Genomic DNA, 14,022 nt, shown 5'->3' with positions numbered 1-14,022 from the left:
TGGGTAATCCACCTCCCAGAGATGTGGTAACTAGGTTGAAGGAAAAATTCTTCCCTTGACCTAGCACTGTCTACACTGGACAGAGGCAGATTTACTGTTTTGTGGAGACCTGGGCCTGAGCAAGTGGAGGCCCTACTCCGTCCCTTCCACCAGCAGTCGCCCCCTGCCACCCCATCCGGCTCTCCTGCCAGGGAGCAGGGTTGGGGTGTGAGGTGCTCCTCCCACACCGCAGCAGGATTTTTCCATTTTATTTTCAATAGGCCAGGGTCCCCAGGCATGGGCCCCCATTGGCCCAGTGGCTAATCAGCCACTGACACTGGGGATTAGGTGAGCATCATTACATTTCTCAGGAGTGTGGGATTTTTTTCATGCTGATATAAATTCCCAGTGTAGACCAGTCCTGCATCTCCAGGTCTGCATATTTAATCTGGCTCTGCCTACTAGGTCTGCCAGATACAGGTGTAATGTGCTTAACTTTGGGGAAATGACTTATGCGATCACTTGGTGCAGTGAGGAAAGTCATCCTTAAAGATGATGCTCTGGTGTCTGCCTAGGATATAATGAATGATTTACATTATGTCAAGTTGGGAAAATAACTGGGGGAAATGAGCACATTTAGAGTTATATGGACCGGCTAAGCAAGGAGTTATAATGTATGTTTCTCTTTGGTTTGGGAACACTAATCTAGAGGAGAAACTTTCTGTATTAGACCAGACTGCTATTGCTGCACATATTGTACATTATATTTAGTAACTGTGGTTTTACAGATCATCTGTTTGGTTCAAAATAAACATTAATAAAATAATTCCACACAGTGGAAATGAAGTTAGTAGAATTATTCCAGATCAAAACCAGTATGACTGAAATCAGGATCTGGTTTAGATCATTGTAATCAGCACAATTTACTGCTGATAACTAGCTAATCTTCTAAAGAGGTAAATAGACACATACATATTTCAGCTTTGTTATGACACTACAGGAACTGTAAGACAAATGATCTGTAAATTCCTAATATTGAAGAGATTTGTGGATTATAAAACAAAATTTAGAGATGGGGAAAATTACAAAATGAAGATCCATTTTTTTTAAAGTTTGGGTTGGGTATTTTTAATTCTTTGATTCCATTCAGGCCTATCTATGTTGTAATAAAAATGATAAATAACGTTTTCATGGACACATGAGAAATGGTACTTTATGGATGTTCATTAGATTCATTTCATTAGTGGCTGAAAAGCCAAGGAGACAAATGGAGTTAATGCAGCAAGAAATGAAGTTTTGAGAACGAGAAATTAAAAGTAAGATAGATGATGATCAAATTAAAGCAGTGTTGGATATACTTATTAAAACTCATAGAGGAGATAGTCAGCAAAGTATGGGACTTTAGTAGATACAGATGAATAACATGGAAAAAGAGGATATAATTATGGGAACATCAGAAGTTACCCTAGGAAAAGATGGAGAAGTAGACTCAAAATCAGCGATAAAAGGCTCACAAAGGAAATTAATTCTGTCACTTCAACATGAATTTTATCATCTTATCTAGAGCAGGAACAAATAAGTATGTTGGAAAACACAATAAAGCAAGGAGATGTAGAAAGAAGAACTGGTGGAGATGTGAGATCCAGGGATGTGATCTGAAGAAGAAGGAGCCTTTAAAGGGTGTTGCAGGGAATGGGGGAGGAAGGTCTGTGCACTGGCAACAGATTGTAGAGAGATTATGACCGGAAAAAAGCACAGTGTTCTCATTTACACTGGCTGTACACCAGTATAACTCATTGGAATTATTCCAGATTCACCCTGGTGAACGTAGGGGATACATGTCAGCACCTGTGGTAGTGCTATGGCAGAGAACACAACAATGCCCACCATCACATCCTTCACATCCTTTACCCTCTTCACTGGGCATTCCCCCTGTGCCAACTCAATTCTACTGACAAGTACTGGGTGGACAAGACCTCATGCTCTTCCTATGTCTTTGGGAAATCTAGATCTCCACTCTTGGCACTAGAAGCCCCAGTTTTTTCATGGCCTGGGGAATATGGACTGGGCTAGTGTGTGGTCCCTGCACAGGGATGATGGTGGGGAAGGCAACTTGTACCCTTTTTATTTAAACACACCCACACAGCCCAAACTGATCAATAGAACACTCAGAAGAGTTCCTTGGAACTTGTGACATTTTAAGGAAACTCAAAGAGATCTAGTAACATCACTGAGCTCACTATCTGCAATATTTTCTGAGTCTAAGCTCCCTAGTGTTTATCTTCTTTGGAGGGCAGGAAACCCATGGTGCAAAAAAAGGGGAAAGTAACATGTTGTACCACCCCTCTGTGTGGCTGTCTCTGTCCCTTCCAGACACAGGAGTCTGGCTGGGGGGTATAGAAAGGGAATGGTGTGGGAGACTCAACACCCTATGGTTAAAGGGGAGCATAAAAGTAACACGACTTGAAGCAGCATTAACTTTATTTGTGTGCTCTGCAAACCCCATCAAAAAAGTCCCAGAGCCTGGTTCTCAACCACTGTCAATCAGCATAGTTACACTGAAAGTCAATTGAGGTACACTGATTTACACTGATTTACACAATGAAAATCTGGCCCACACACTGCAGTCATGGGCCAGGCAGTGAAAGGCAGTACGGAGGGAAGCTGACTGTGTTGCCTTTGTGAAGGCAGGAGCCAGAAGGGAGAGCAGGAGGACTCTCTCCATGGATCAGGCTGGAGCCTGGGGTTTTGGGGGAATTACTGGCCCCCACAGATTTGTCTGACAGTCAGTCCTGTCCTGGGGGAAGCTGTTCCTTGTCATGCATTTTTGCCAACTTTCCAGTTGCACAAAACCAAACACCCTTGCCCTGCCCCTTCTCCAAGGCCTTACCCTGCTCACTCCATCCCACCTCCCTCCGTCACTCAATCTCCCTCACCCTCACTCACTTGCTCATTTTCACTGGATTAGGGAGGGTCCCTTTTCGACTGGGTGTTCTGGTTGAAAACCAGACACCTGGGAACCTTATTTAGTACAGAGAAAACATTGAATAGAAAGGAAATTTTGTGCATATTTAGATATATGTTTGTTGGTAAATGCTGAGCTGCTGAAATGTATGCGTGCAGATACTGGAGACGGTGATAGGGCATACAGACCCCACACAGGCTGGGAAGAGGTTAATGAGAACTTGTGGGCTCGCCCAACCTGGGGTATTCTATCTGCTACCCAAGATCCATAAACCTGGAAATCCTGGACGCCCCATCATCTCAGGCATTGGCACCCTGACAGCAGGATTGTCTGGCTATGTAGACTCCCTCCTCAGGCCCTTCGTTACCAGCACTCCCAGCTATTTTCGAGACACCACCGATTTCCTGAGGAAACTACAGTCCATTGTTTCAGAGTAGCAGCCGTGTTAGTCTGTATTCGCAAAAAGAAAAGGAGTACTTGTGGCACCTTAGAGACTAACAAATTTATTAGAGCATAAGCTTTCGTGAGCTACAGCTCACTTAATGCATCCGATGAAGTGAGCTGTAGCTCACGAAAGCTTATGCTCTAATAAATTTGTTAGTCTCTAAGGTGCCACAAGTACTCCTTTTCTTTTTACAGTCCATTGGTGATCTTCCTAAAAACACCATCCTAGCCACTATGGATGTAGAAGCCCTCTACACCAACATTCTACACAAAGATGGACTACAAGCCGTCAGGAACAGTATCCCCGATACTGTCAGGGCTAACCTGGTGGCAGAACTTTGTGACTTTGTCCTGACCCATAACTATTTCACATTTGGTGACAATGTATACCTTCAAATCAGCGGCACTGCGATGGGTACCCGCATGGCCCCACAGTATGCCAACATTTTTATGGCTGACTTAGAACAACGCTTCCTCAGCTCTCGTCCCCTAATGCCCCTACTCTACTTGCGCTACATTGATGACATCTTCATCATCTGGACCCATGGAAAAGAAGCTCTTGAGGAATTCCACCATGATTTCAACAATTTCCATCCCACCATCAACCTCAGCCTGGACCAGTCCACACAAGAGATCCACTTCCTGGACACTACGGTGCTAATAAGCGATGGTCACATAAACACCACCCTATATCGGAAACCTACTGACCGCTATTCCTACCTACATGCCTCTAGCTTTCATCCAGATCATACCACTCGATCCATTGTCTACAGCCAAGCGCTACGATATAACCGCATTTGCTCCAACCCCTCAGACAGAGACAAACACCTACAAGATCTCTATCATGTATTCCTACAACTACAATACCCACCTGCTGAAGTGAAGAAACAGATTGACAGAGCCAGAAGAGTACCCAGAAGTCACCTACTACAGGACAGGCCCAACAAAGAAAACAACAGAACGCCACTAGCCATCACCTTCAGCCCCCAACTAAAACCTCTCCAACGCATCATCAAGGATCTACAACCTATCCTGAAGGACGAGCCATCGCTCTCTCAGATCTTGGGAGACAGACCAGTCCTTGCTTACAGACAGCCCCCCAATCTGAAGCAAATACTCACCAGCAACCACACACCACACAACAGAACCACTAACCCAGGAACCTATCCTTGCAACAAAGCCCATTGCCAACTCTGTCCACATATCTATTCAGGGGATACCATCATAGGGCCTAATCACATCAGCCACACTATCAGAGGCTCCTTCACCTGCGCATCTACCAATGTGATATATGCCATCATGTGCCAGCAATGCCCCTCTGCCATGTACATTGGCCAAACTGGACAGTCTCTACGTAAAAGAATGAATGGACACAAATCAGACGTCAAGAATTATAACATTCAAAAACCAGTTGGAGAACACTTCAATCTCTCTGGTCACTCGATCACAGACCTAAGAGTGGCTATACTTCAACAAAAAAGCTTCAAAAACAGACTCCAACGAGAGACTGCTGAATTGGAATTAATTTGCAAACTGGATACAATTAACTTAGGCTTGAATAGAGACTGGGAATGGATGAGTCATTACACAAAGTAAAACTATTTCCCCATGGTATTTCTCCCTCCCACCCCACCCCACCCCCCACTGTTCCTCTGATATTCTTGTTAACTGCTGGAATTAGCCTACCTGCTTGTCACCATGAAAGGTTTTCCTCCTTCCCCCCAGCCCCTGCTGCTGGTGATGGCTTATCTTAAGTGATCACTCTCCTTACAGTGTGTATGATAAACCCATTGTTTCATGTTCTCTGTGTGTGTGTGTGTGTATATAAATCTCTCCTCTGTTTTTTCCACCAAATGCATCCGATGAAGTGAGCTGTAGCTCACGAAAGCTTATGCTCTAATAAATTTGTTAGTCTCTAAGGTGCCACAAGTACTCCTTTTCTTTTTGCGAATACAGACTAACACGGCTGCTACCCTGAAGCCTTAAGAAGGGCAGCCTTACACCTGCAAGAGGCAGCAAGCCTGAGGGAGAAGTCAAAAGAGGGAAAGACCAACTCAGTAGTGGCGCTCTTGTGCTGGCCCCTGGCAGGAAAGCTTGGCTGGGGCTATCTTGAGACTGCTAGGTGCCAGAGATTAGCTGGGGCAGGTAAGCTTCCTGCATTGCTTTGTTACATGTAACTAATCTACTTTCCTTTGGGGGAATATGTGAAGTCGTGATCCTAGGAAGGAGATGGTGGAAAGACCTAGATAGGCTGAGGTAGGAAGCAGCAGTTCTGAATAGACAGACCATAGCTGCTTATGACAGGGTCCCTGGACTGGAATCCAGAATAGAGGGCAGGCCTGAATTCCCCTACTAGTCCACTGAGGAAAACCCCTGCAGACAAAGGCTAGAAGGCTGGAGTTGGGCTAAAGATGTAAGCCACCAGTCTACAGTTGTGCTGGTCTCAATTTATCCCCAAAGGGGTTTGACTGTGTGTGTCCTGGGCCAAGAGCTGAGTGACAAAAAGTAATAAACCACCACAGGGCAGGAGTGGCTGTCAGCAGGGGGTACCAGAAGAGAAGACCCCGTTACACCATGCCCTTCTGGGGGGTGGAGGGGGGCATGTTGGTACTGAGTTACCCTTCTACACACAAGAAACTAATAAAAAAGGAAAATAAAACTCAGAAAGGAGAAGGGCATAGAAATGGTGGAGCAATGAAGGTGACATAATTACAGAAAAACAATGAATTAAGTGGAAAAAGCAAATGTTATAAAAATATTGTAAACAATTCCAACCTTTCAATATTAAAAGAAAATAGAGTTTATTATTCAACTAGCACAAAATAAGTGGATGAATTAAACTACAATATTTGCACATTTTTAGCACCAGATGGCCCCAGAAAGTCCATTGACCATAGACTATCCCACAGCCATAAGAACGTGGTTGAATCTGCAGCCTCCAGGAAGAACAATTACAATTGCAATTGGTTTAATTGCCCAAATACTGCCAGAATAAAGCCTTACCCAGATTCTTTGCCAGAGTTAGCTCCATTGACTTCAGATGAATTATGCCCCCAAGGGATCTGGCCCTGTACATAGAACAGCTTCCTTCCTATAGCATATTTTGTTTTCTCTTGCTTTCTGGAGCAGTGTTTGAAATATCATAGATTTAAATCAAAACCATTAGTATATTAGTACCTTTAGCTATGATAAATGTCTACATTATCCTCCCTTATGAGGAAGAGAGTGAAGCCATGAATTTTTCATGTCAGAGCTAGTACAGTCACCCATAGATTATATTACACTGTTGACAAAATGTTATATTAAGGCAGGACTATTTTTAGAATCAAATATGTTACCTTCAAAAGCAAGGTGAAGCCAGCGTTTGAACGGGACTCCATCATATACAATTCTTACTATATTGGATGACAGAGATGATAATAGCTACCATTCATTGATTTCATTTTATTTGTATCTAGCATTTCATCTTGAAAGGAACTTTATAAACTGTGGAACAGTGTTGCTTGCCCCTTCTGAAGTAGTAGAGCTCTTTGGATCTGGCCAGTGGCTTGTGCAAAGAGGGAATACTGGTTATACAGCATGCCGTCCTCTTTGTCCTGATCCCACCGGAGACTCAGCATGGATTCTCCATGGATTTGACCTGTACAGATTTCAAGGGGATAGTAGGGTTGGAGCTGGAGAGATCAGCTGCTCTTCATGGCATCATCCTCCCATAGACCAACCCCATGCTAGTTAAAGGTGTTTTGCTGCATGAGGAGGGGGAGTGCACAGTACATCACGCTCCAAGCCAGCTCTGAGTGTCACAGTGCCTGGGGAATTTGGGGCACCAAGTCCACAATTAGGTAGATCCAGTGGCTACAACACTTGTGTAAGGGACGCACAAGATTTGGATATGCTGTTCCAGAATAGCAGCAATATAAATAGGCCCTGACACCTGCCCACAAATTGGGTGGATGAATTTGGCTCTCCCCTCCCACATATAATTCCCCTTTCTAAGCTTGTTTGCTTGAGCTTTGAGCACAGTTGAGTGGCAGATTTCACCCAGAGAGGTATATTTTCACTCAGACTGCAGCCCATCCTCCTTGCTTGCAGATGTAAATTGCTCCCATATGCCTGTCTGCATTTTTGCACTGGCAAAATTAATTGTAGGATCACACTGGATTAGATATACCTGTAACAGCTGATCTGTACCCATGAGCAGGTCATTACAACCATTCTGAGCTGTGGCTGTGATTGAAATGCAGTTGCAATTTGAGCCCACAAACAGGTATCCACCCTTCTTAAAATGTATATCTGAGCTAATAGTAAAAAGAAAAGGAGTACTTGTGGCACCTTAGAGACTAACAAATTTATTTGAGCATAAGCTTTCATGAGCTACAGCTCACTTCATCGGATGCATTTGGTGGAAAATACAGAGGGGATTTTTGCATCTGCATTCTGCATTTGCACCAAATGCATCTGATGAAGTGAGCTGTAGCTCACGAAAGTTTATGCTCAAATAAATTTGTTAGTCTCTAAGGTGCCACAAGTACTCCTTTTCTTTTTGCGAATACAGACTAACACGGCTGCTACTCTGAAACCTGAGCTGACAGTGCCACTTGCCATTCCTTTTGGGAAAGCTATTAGTTCTCCTAAGAAAGAATTTAGCTCTATAGTGAAACAGGCAGAAGTGTGGCATGAACTCTAGCAGATAATATATTGAATACTTTTCAAATTCTGCAACTAAAAATTATGTCACATTACCAACTACCTTGCTAAATATCTTGATGTAATGAGGTTACATGTTTATCTTATTTATACCCTGTACATTTTCGCCCTGTAAATAAACTTTCTTTTTAGAGACTATTGAACATGACCACAAAGGTCATTCTTGCGAGTATCAGGTGTTTGGGGGTATTTAAAATAGGATACTTAAAATTGGTGCTCATGACCAGTAGCATCTGAATGCCTCAAAATATTAATGATTTAAATATCACAACAGCCCTGTGAACCAAGGAAGTCGTTATCCCTATTTTAAAGAGGAGCGGGGGAAGTCTCTTTCTCCAGCAGAAGTTGGTCCAATAAAAGATATTACCTCACCCACATTGTCATTTTGAGTGATGGACCAAGAATGAAGGCTGTAATTTCATGCAGAAAAACAGAGGCACCTCTGAAAAGAAACAAAAACCTCTTCTGAGCTTCAGCTTTCCAGTTCTATGTTTACCCCGATGTCCTAAATCCCCCACAGTGCTTCCAACACTGATCAATTATTTGTTATTGCTAGGGGCAATTCCATAGAAATGGGATCTTTCTCATTAGAATACATTTGCTCAGGCTACTTATTCCCCACATGATCTTTCTACATTGCAGTCCTGTATGTGTGATGTCATATTGTTAGTATTTGTATTCTAGTAGCATCCAGAGGCTCCAGGCAGGAGCAGGATCCTGTTGTGCCAGGATTGTTGTGACCAAGCTCATATAAAGACATCATCACCTGCTCCAAAGAACTTTGACAGCAACCAGCGGAGTTCAGTGACATGTGAGCTCTTAGGAATAATATTGAAAAAACAGTCCCCAATATGGCAGATACAAAGATTGTGGGCCCAGAACTTCAGGCACCATTTAGATACCAAAGGCCAGCTCTTTAGTTGGTATATAGCGTATATAGGGTAGCTCCATTGAAGTTAATCACCTATGGTGATATACAGTAGCTGAAGATCTGGCTCCTGACTACCCAATCATGCCTCCGAATGAAGTAACTGGATGTTTAAGTGCAAGCATTTGCACCCGCAGTTATGTACAGCAATTTCACTGCAAAATTGAAGGCCAGGTTGAAGCACCGTTTAAAATGTGATCCTTGAATAACAAAGATCCTGTTTTCATGTGCAGCAAATGGCCTCCCGAATAATGAAGAACAATATAGAAAACATTCTACAGCAGATGAATTTGTTACTAAATAAAGGCCAATGGGAGCAGCACCAGCTCTTTCTATACAGAGCACTCAGCTAATCAAGCTGCCAGACAGGCATTGCATGTGGAATAAGTGATAGAGAGCACAAAGCTAAAAGGTCACTCTACCCGTCTCACTGTATGTAGCGGTATTATCTGTTCTTGTCAGATCATAAGACTGGCTTCAGAGCTCCCTCGCTCCTGTTTGGAAGGTTATTTGTATGCCTATATTTCTCCATCAGCCCCAGGAAAAATGACAAGGCTTTCTGCCACACATTGACATTTCCTTTGATTGTGTGCAAGCAGCACATGCCTCATTTGGTAAACACCGCCCTACATTTACAAAGTATTCAAGCAGTATTTGTCAGCAATCATGAAAGCTCTCAGAGCCTGTTGCTTTGCAGGCATTGTTTCATCAGTTCATCATCTATTTATAGCTCTTGCCTTTGATTGATGTTTGTATTTAACCTTGCATTTCTTAATTTGTCCGCATTTACCATGGTTAATTTATTGAGGCAGATCCTTCTTAGTCAGCTTATGCGGGGAGGAAAGAGTATTTGGGAATTGTAAATCATTATAAACACATCTCATCTAGTAACCCTAGTAACCAAATTATATACTAGAGCAAGTGTCATTTTATGGAGATTTTTTTCCAGTTTGAATAATAGGAGAATAATTAGAAAATAACACATTTGGGGTGAGCTTAAGAATTGCTATATTAGGACTCAATTTTATAGCGATATTCCACCCATTTCTTTTTCAGCCGCTCTGTAAATTGTCCCAAAACGAAGCCTTTCTCTTGTGTATACAGTAAGCTAATTGCTGTATTAATGACCCCATTAACGCAGAATCTAAGCACATTTTACATGGCCTTCAGTCACAAGCTTCATTAAACAATAATGCATGCTTCTTTGATTGAAAAGAACTCTTGATCCGTCACTTTCACTTATTATCCATTTCTATGATAAAGAAGTTGCAGATGTTTAAAGGACTCCAGAATACTTTGGTGCATTTCCTATCATAGTATGGAATTGAGAGGCACTACTCTCTAAACCCATCACCACTCCCTGGCCAGTCCTTTCTAAATCCTTGTTTGTACACATCCACTCTGTTTTACACCCACTGTCTCACTGGCTGCCACCTTTCATACCAGAGGTGGTAGCATTTCAGTGGTGCTCTACGTATACATGCACCATGTATTTGTTAAGCACTTTTTGATCCTGTGGGACTGAATGTAAATTATCATAATATTTTCCCAATATGTGCTCTAAAGGCTCAAATGTCTCATGTTTGGCCTATGAGATAAATAGCAACTTAGGAATTGCCAGACCTGATCAGATCAGCTGTCCAGCTAGCTAGTCCAGTATTCTGTCACTGACAGTGGCTTCACAGGACACTGCAAGAAACCACATAGTGGACAATTAACCAACAGAGGAATTTTCAGATAAGTTTTTCTGAGGCTGAGATAACTGCAAAAAGCTTTTGTTTGAAATTTTCAAACCTAGCATGTAGGCATATCAGAAAAGTCACTTTTCCTTGTTTGAAAAAAAATGGATTATTCTATTCTTTAATTATAGGTTCTTATGCCACACTCATCACCTTCATATTTGAGCACCTTCCAGGAGTGCACTATGCAATATGACTAACATCTATCATGTGCTGTTTGTTCTTTCCTCCTGTCCCAAGAGGACAAGTGTGTGCAGTGGAGTGTTTTATTTTCGAATTTTAAAAAAATCCATCTATATACATATGTTGCAATAAGTTTGTTAGTGAAGGCAAGGTTAAAGAAATGCACCTTTCCATTTAGAGCAGAAGATGGTGAGATTTGTGATGGCCCTTAAATCCTGAAGGAGTTCACTCTACCGTCTTGGGCAAGCAGAGCAAGCTCTGTCTCCTGAACTACCAAGTGTTACCCTTATTGTAGAAATAATAATGAATGTTCAAAAATTATGAACTAAGCATGCATAGCACATGATGTCCTAAAGTCCAAGGACCTTTGTCCAAAAGAACTCCACAAGCTTTACAAATGCAGGTCTCAACCTTACTCTCATTGAAGTCAATGGAACTTTTGCCAATGACATGTGTGAATTTTTGGAGAGTCTGTAGAACTTGTGAATTCTTGCTCATATTATGAAGTTATCATGAAATTGCTGTATGATGAATACACCTCTGTCTGTCAATCCAGCATGAGCAGGCAGGGCTTGTGTCACATTCTCCCAGGCCTGGGATAATGACAGGTCAGTTAGAACTCAACGATCACCAATGGGAGTAAAAAACCCCTTTGGATAATGGATGAGCTCAGGCATAGGAAAAAACTGTTCTACCCTACATATGAGTGCGGGAGGGAAGTGGAGAAAGGAAGTTTTCCAGGAGCAGAACAAATGAAGACAGGTGAACAATTGAGGTTTAAATAAGGATTCCCTGGGGGTGAGTTGGGGGAGAAAGGAGAGACGGAGTTTGGGCAGGAGGAAGAAAGGATATGGACAAGATAAGGTAAGAGTAGCTGAGCTGGAGAAGAAGTCTGCATGTTTCATAATAAACCCAGCACGGGTGCAGAAGGACCCAAAGGGCACTGACCCCCACCCAAAGAATGCCCTGGAGTGATGAGGAAACAGCGAGAAGGAAGTGTGTGACAACAGTTCTTGGGGTACCCAGAACTGCAAGTTGCCTTGTTACCCCCTGCCTCCACTGGGAAGGAGTCTTCCTTGTGTCTAGATGGATGTTAGCTCCATAACACCACCAGCCTGCGAGCAACTCAGGCACTTTCCTGTGGCCCTGTGCCAGCCATTCCTTTGCCTTACAGGTTAACAAGAGGTGCACCCCTTCCTGGGTCACTCAGAAGTGTTCCCCTGTGATATCCAACCCCTAACAGTGGCTACTTACAGAAATACTAGGCCTGCTGTTCCCAAAGGAATGGCACACACACCAGCTCATGAGATTCAACTCACAGCACTAAGATATAATTACAGTGTAACAACAATAAGTTTATTATCAGAGATTCAAGTGATAGTGAGTAAGGATATTGGAAACAAATGGTTTCAGAATAGCAGCCGTGTTAGTCTGTATTCGCAAAAAGAAAAGGAGTACTTGTGGCACCTTAGAGACTAACAAATTTATTTGAGCATAAGCTTTCATGAGCTACAGCTCACTTCATCGGATGCATTTGGTGGAAAATACAGAGGGGAGATTTATATTCACACACAGAGAACATGAAACAATGGGTTTTATCATACACACTGTAAGGAGAGTGATCACTTAAGATGAGCCATCACCAGCAGAGTGGGGGGAAAGGAGGAAAACCTTTCATGGTGACAAGCAAAGTAGGTTATTTCCAGCAGTTAACAAGAACATCTGAGGAACAGTGGGGAGTGGGGTGGGAGGGGAGAAATACCATGGGGAAATAGTTTTACTTTGTGTAATGACTCATCCATTCCCAGTCTCTATTCAAGCCTAAGTTAATTGTATCCAGTTTGCAAATTAATTCCAATTCAGCAGTCTCTCGTTGGAGTCTGTTTTTGAAGTTTTTTTGTTGAAGGATAGCCACCCTCAGGTCTGTAATCGAGTGACTGGAGAGATTGAAGTGTTCTCCAACTGGTTTTTGAATGTTATAATTCTTGACGTCTGATGTGTCCATTTATTCTTTTACATAGAGACTGTCCAGTTTGACCAATGTACATGGCAGAGGGGCATTGCTGGCACATGATGGCATATATCACATTGGTAGATGTGCAGGTGACAATGATTACCAAATGATTACCAAAAACTAAAATTATATTATGCTTTCTAGAGACTAAACTTAACTATCAGGGTAACCTCCAGTCTAAAGACGCTTATCTCATAGTCTTCTGCAACGTTTTCAAGTAAGGTTGGCTGAGATCCCATTTTCATGAATGTAAATACATTGTTAGTTTACTTCCTATGAGCAGGATGTGTAACGGGGTGGCAAGGTCTCTTTTGCCTCTTACGTATAGGCACAAAGTTCATTGTTTGTATTCAGAGACAGGATAACCACCTCTGGCTTGTTTTTCCTGTGTGCTGCTTCCCTATTGATTTCACATCTTAGTTGTCTTTATATGTAAATGGACATCCATTGTGTTGGCTTACAATGTTTAATTTACATCCTGAGAGAGACTTAGGCAAATAAACATTTCTTGCATGAGAGAAACCCTGTTTTTCACCTCTGCTGCTGACTAACACCTTGATACAGGCTCAAAAAACATATTTTCAGTATATACACATAAGTTTTTACATAGTACCCGTACATACATTTCACCACACTACTAATAACCAGTGTGCCACTACTTTCATTTGAGACATCACGTGACATTCTTTGGCGTACCAGAATTAGGAGATACCTTGGGCATTAAGAAGGTTCTTGGGTCACATAGTGTTTATTGATCTATTCAAAAATAATAAATTTCTTATTTTGATTAAGTGAAGAGCAACAGCATTGTAGAACTCTGTGTGAAGTGTCTGTGTTATATGCTACAATTACTACAATGACCCCAAGAGAGTTCAGCTGGAGCCCAGGAAGTGCACATCCTCAGCACTAGTTGCACGGGCTAGGCAGCTTGGCCCTGGGGTCACAGCTCCCAGGAGAGGGTGCTAAACAGAGAGACTGTATGCCAAAATTATGCCTCTGGCTCCAAGATTGGAACAGCACCTGGCTCTGTTCTGATTACTGAGGCATAAGACATCCAAAGATT

Source organism: Dermochelys coriacea, chromosome 2 (genome assembly GCF_009764565.3).
Source record: "Dermochelys coriacea isolate rDerCor1 chromosome 2, rDerCor1.pri.v4, whole genome shotgun sequence".
Lineage (NCBI taxonomy): Eukaryota > Metazoa > Chordata > Testudines > Dermochelyidae > Dermochelys > Dermochelys coriacea.
The sequence above is the reverse complement of the archived record's forward strand: the minus strand, read 5'-3'. Positions refer to the sequence as shown.